The 6,000-nt window shown below is 39.6% G+C and overlaps 1 protein-coding gene across 4 annotated transcripts in view; it reads left to right on the top strand.

Annotated features, from left to right (window-relative positions):
- Positions 1-546: 546 nt before the first annotated feature.
- Positions 547-6,000, top strand: part of LNX1 (ligand of numb-protein X 1) — a 121,830-nt gene continuing 116,376 nt past the window's right edge. For 2 of the 4 annotated variants that reach the window (XM_064710399.1, XM_064710397.1), the window contains exon 1: positions 547-785. The gene's annotated coding sequence lies outside the window, so the exon portion shown is untranslated. Of the gene's footprint in view, positions 902-6,000 lie in introns of all 4 variants that reach the window. The other 2 variants (XM_064710398.1, XM_064710394.1) reach the window with 1 other exon arrangement.

Genomic DNA, 6,000 nt, shown 5'->3' with positions numbered 1-6,000 from the left:
TTGTTTAAATATTTTTTCACTTGTGTTTCTAACTTTGCCTGGGCAGCAGGATTTGTCCTGTCTGGTGCTTGTTCCCATGTGACTTCTTGTGATACTGCCTTTTGTGTGCATCAGTAACTTAAATGTCGGGCAGAGTGCTATGGACTTCTGTTAAGACCAAAAGAGTAATATTATTGAAAAAGTATTAGTCAGATGCAATAGATAATTTTCTTGGAATCTCTGCTTTATATTTGCCCTGCTGTTCTTCTAATACCTCCTCAGGTACTCTTGGTTGTGCATGGAGACATGCGTTTCCCAAGCATTCACTTCCTTTGCTCTAATGGCAATTTTAGTTGGTGATCATGACAAATTGAAATCGAGCAGTTGTGCAGTTTAGTGAAGATTCAACAAGACAGGAATGTCAAGAGTGCACTAGCTTGTTTTTAGGAGCACTATCAATGCTCCCTTTATCCTGTGGGAACAGTTGTGCCTTTGTTTTGGTGGTGCTGTTTTTTGGAAGATGCGTGAATAAGAGACCATTGATACTTTTCCCCCCACAAAATCTCATGTGTGTTCTTTGCCTGGCATGTCACTCTCTGAAGTGCAAAATTACTGTGTCACTTTGATTTTTACATATTTGAAGACCTAAAAATGGGGGAGGAGCAGTGAGTACCAACTCTGCAGGTACTACTGGATTATTTTATCCCAAGACTCATAGAAGGAGGTGATTTCCTGGCCCAACCATGGAGCATCACTGCCGGGATCCCAAGCCTCTCACAGCTAGACCCGTGTTGGTGAAGGATGAGGTAATTTCCAGATGAAGGGTGGACAGTGCTGCAAGAGTTTCAGTGGCAGGACAGCTGGTGGTGGGAATGGTCTCCTCACAGGTGGTTGCCACAGTTGTGCTCCGTAGATGGCTGAGGTAGGTCCCACAGAGGGAAGGAGAAGGGAAGGTGGAGGAAAATCACATTGTACATTACTGACCGTTCGCTCTGTGTGACAATGGTTTTTTTCATTCAGTTCTCCCTTTGGCTGTAACAGCACAGACTTTGCGTGACAGATGGCTTATTGTTTCTCTCCTGTAAGCTACTAAAAGATTTCTGAGCAGGAACTTACAGTGTTCCTTTGGGAAAGGCATTTGCAAGATCTGGGTGCTGTCTCAAGGGACCCAAGATCTAACTCATGTAGACCACAGGCAGGAAAAAAGTGGTGGGGCTTAATGTGTAGCATTCAAAAATACATTGGCTGCTTGCACTCAATCCTCTTTAGTTTAGGATTCAGAAAACATAATGACTTCAAGATATTGACAACATAAATATATAAAAATATAATTTTTTGGTGTTAAAATGTTAGTAGAAAGGAATGAAAAAAGTACTGAAAATATAATCTTCCTGTAGAAAAAATCAATTTAATTTTACAGGCCATATAACTACATATTGAGAAGAATCACAGCATTTTTAGAAACATCCATAAAGAACTTTATGCTTTTGTAGGCAGTAAAGAATGTAAGCAAACTTAATAAATTATTTTCTAGTAGTTATTATAAAAAGTGTGTCTAAGTATATAATAGTTGTGAAAATAAAAACAAAATATACAAAATATTTCAGCTTAGATACTGGTCAAGGTGTGGTCTGTAGCCACAGCAGCAAGTAGGTGGCTGGACCTCTGGCCCTGTATTTCAGTGCTAGAGGCCCTAAAATACAGAGCCAGAGAAGGCACACTACATAAGGAATGCTTATTTAAAATCAGGGAAATATGTGGAAATTTCCTGTGGAAATTTCTTTCAGAATTCTCTATACCCTAAAGACAAAAGCCTGTCTCTGGCTGTTTCCACTTCAGCATAATATTTTTATGGATGTGGTATCACTTTAAAGCCCATCCTGTGGCTTTAATTCATCACATGAAAGCTGACTAATCTTTATGTATATTTGTGGATATTTTAGCAAGCACAAAATAACATTATGCTTAATAACAACTTATTCCTTTATTTGTTTTGTTTAAAGATGTCATGAATCTTGAAGGCCAGGTTTGATTAACATTAAATCTGTTTGTGGTTCTCATGAATATCCAGTATCTTACAGAATCATGGAAGAAAGTACTGGAAGAATAACCAAGTGCAGACTTGCAGAAGTAAACAAACCTAAAATTTTTACCTTAAAACAAAAAGAAAATGTGTTATACCAAAACATGCAAAAGTATGTTATACATAAAAATACAGAAACAGCTTTCACACCTGACCCTGTAAGAAGAAAAAAGGGTACAATTAAAAAAACCCGAAAAGCATCACCAGAAAAAGAAAACTTTTGAACAGGCTGGTGTGAGGTGCTGAACAAGTGCTGAACTGGAGCCCTAAGTGTTTAGAGCTGGATCATGTAAAGGGCTACAGACAACAGGCACTTGTTTCCTCTCAGGCATCATGTGATTGTTCTCAAACTTTCCACAGCAGTGAGAATCTGCCTCCATTGAAGTTAGTGAGGCTTTATACTGGCTCACCTGGGACCAGGCTCACATTCTCATGTTCTGATTGAAGTAATGCTGAATTAATTAAAAATCACGTTCTCAGTGATGTTCTGGCTCAGTGTTAGACCTTTGAGTGATGCAATACCTTTTATGTTCTCCTGTGAAGAGCCATTACCTGATAAACCTTGTGATTTGTTTTGGGGTATTTTTGTTATGGTTTTTTTTTTTTTTTCTTTAATGATTCTTGTGTCAACTTCCCCGGATTTTAATGAAATAAGGAGCTCCCTTGGTGACCAAATTCTTGTTAAGGGTTTAAATGTGTTCAGGAAAGGGAGGAGGATTTGCATTCAGCAAACGATCTCAAGCTCACAAGCTCTTATTTTATTCCTTTTACTTGGAGCTTCATAACAAGGATGATTTATTTGCAAATGAATTACTTTAATAGTAAGTTTTGAGTTACACAGAATATAGACAATCTTGACCCCCATCTCTGCAGCTGTAAAAGTAACAGCTTGGGTGTGGTTGCCTGGTGGCTGGCCAGGATGATCAGTTCAAGGGGGCGGATAAAATAACATTTACACTTACAGTAACTGTTTAAAAATGTAATTTGAGTTCTGCCAAATCCTTCCAGTTCATTTTGGAAATCCAGCTTGTTAAGGTTGCCAACACTCAATTCTTCTCACCTTAGTTTTTTGCAAGTTGTCTCCTTCTGCCAGATGCATTTTGCTGCAGTGCTGTCACTACAGAGCACGAGGTTCCCCCCCAGCCTTGCTGTGTGGATGGCTGTGGTGGGACACTCCTTGCTGTCAGCCTGCCCAAGCCAGCAGTGACTGAGCCTGGCCCCTGAGACTCAGCATGGAGGGAGGACACACTCCCAGAGGAAGTGTTCCACTTACAGCAGCTCTGTTTGTGTCTGCTGCAGTAAATGCTCCCAAGCCAAGTAAGGTCAGGATTCATTGGATCCTTGAGAAGGCATGTGGTGGAGAAGATGGAGCCTTGGAGGCTGGAACTTGTCCATCTGAGTTGGAATCTCAGAAGTGTTCCCAGGCAGAGTGGGCAATGGGAATCAGGCACCATGTCTAGCAACAGCACAGAATGAGGTCTTGAACACTTTGGAGACTCACAGCTTCTTAAAAAGGGGCAAGTGTTGTCTGAAATAGCCAGATCACTGCAAATGTGCTTACTTTCCCAGAGTTCCTGCTAAGGCAGCACTTGTTTGAGGACACAGGGTGATCCTGCACCATGCCTGGCACAGGCTGCCACACAGAGCTTTGCTGTGTCTGGTGCTTGCAGCTCTCACCTGCCTCACCACACTGCTGAGCACTTGTGAAGGGCCACAGCACTCCAGAACAAAAAGTGGAAGGCAGCATTTATGGATAGGAATAGCAATCACTTCCAGTGGCATACTGTGAGCTGTGCTTACACATGTAATTGATGGATTATAGTGATTTTTAGTAAAGAGCCCAAGCAGGGTGGTGCTTCGTCTGCTGCTGCAAAGAAAATTGTTTTGGAGAGTTTGCAGTCTCTGCTGTTTGGTGGCCCATGCTCACAGCATGCCCACCCAACCCAGCTTTTGGGACTACTCACAGAGTTCTTGCTAACACCAACCTACTGCATGACAGCATCCATAACTAATGCAGAATGGTTCACAGATGTTAAGACCTTAGGGTCCACTGGCTGCCCCATCTTTATTATACCATCATATTTCATCCACTTTGGGTAAAATAAGTCTTTTTCAAATCAGCATCTAGTGTTGAATATGAGAGAGATGTAGAATAACCTCTACAGTGACTTGCTCACATGACAAATTATTGTATTCACTTGTTAACCTTTCTGCCTTGAATTTGGCCAAGTTTTCAGGTTAAAAAGATGTCATGCTTTTTTCAGATTAAAGAGCACTCTTAGTACCTGTTCTTAGTGAAGGTTGACACATGTTCACATGGTCATCAAGTAAGCCTTGCTTTGTGTCTGGATCCTGCAGTGATAAGATTTGTGATCTTCTTTTGCCCACTACCTTCTCTTATCCAACACATTTGGAATTGTTTCCTGATTTCAAACAAGTCTGAAAGAATGTAGAAATCTCAAAGAAGAGACTTCTTGTAGGCTTGATGAAAAATTGGCCTGAGCAGAGGAGAGACTCAGAGAAGGGAGACCTCAACTGCCACACACTATGGGCAGCACATGGCTGTGGGAAGGTATTTACAGGGCACCTGCAGCACACTTCAGTGGAGTCAGAAGAGACACCAAACTGGGGAGAGTTTTCCTCAAGTTTTGTTTACATCAAACCCCTTTACACCAAATATTGATATGAATTTATGGATCAGGAATTTTGCAGTTCATAGAACATTTTCTCTTTTTTAAATAATTTTTTTTTCACTTTATTAAGCTTTTTAGTAAATTACATTCTCTTCTGCTCTCAAGTCCTGTGTCTTCTTGCCTTTCCCTTTTACCCTCTCAAGATTTTTCAAAACCTAAATTACCAGAATGTAGGTAGAAAACTGCTACTGATTTTAACAATGTCTCATTCATAGCCTTTCTTCAAAGCTCTCCAGCTTTTCTTGCTGTAGATTTGAAAGGTGAATGTTGCTTATCTGTCATGAACCCCAGCTAGACCTTGTAGCTGATGATTTCCAGTGTGGTGTCTACCCAGTTCTGCAGACAGAGGCTGTTTCTGAAAGCATGGCTATCCCTGGCTCTGGACACAGTCTCTAGAATAATGTCAGGATTTTTCCAGATCACTCTATTCAGCCACTGTGATAGTCTCAGAACAGCAAGAAGGCCTTAGTCAAATTAGTTTTAAATTATAATTATTTTTTCTTTACTTCTACTGTAGAAAAATGCCATAGTACTTCTTTTCAATAGTGCCCAAAAAGACCCTGAAATAGAAAAGAAATGAACAAACAATATTGTATCACACATGAGAGGTAAAAATTACATCACTGATGAGCCGCTTCTAAGACAGCACCAAGGACAATATAAGAATCTTTTAGAATAAATCTGTTTACTTTTCATAATACACTGAGTTACTCTGCAACAGTGGAAAACATGGTGGCTTGCCTGAGGTCCTACACACATGGTGTCAGATGGTCATCAGTGTCTCTAAAGCCATTGCATACAAACTTTATGAATATATAATTTCACATTAATTTTATTTTCAATTATATTTTTCTTACCAGTAGAATATTCTTTAAAAGTTTAGGTTCAATGAAAGCCATTGGATATTCCTTTATGAATTTCCTTTAAAAGTTTTGAAACTCTGCATTTTCTATAGGAAACTGGGATGTTGGCTTTTAAAGGAAAGTCATTGTAAAAATCTTCAACACCTTTAAATAAGGTGGGGATATTTCTTTTCCTCTCCACAAGCTTCTATTAAAAATTTCACCAAATTAAAGTGATTCAAACACTGAAATTTCCATTCGGTATCAGCACAGAATTTATAAAATCATGCAGCCAAAAATCTGGAAGACATTAACATAAACTGTACCCCAATCTTCAGCATTTATAAGTCAAATTAATCAGGAGGAAACAAGAGCCTGTGAAATTGTTTAGACATTCAAATAA

This window comes from Zonotrichia leucophrys, chromosome 4, assembly GCF_028769735.1.
Source record: "Zonotrichia leucophrys gambelii isolate GWCS_2022_RI chromosome 4, RI_Zleu_2.0, whole genome shotgun sequence".
Classification (NCBI taxonomy): Eukaryota; Metazoa; Chordata; class Aves; order Passeriformes; family Passerellidae; genus Zonotrichia; species Zonotrichia leucophrys.
This window is presented reverse-complemented; position numbering and strand designations above follow the sequence as displayed.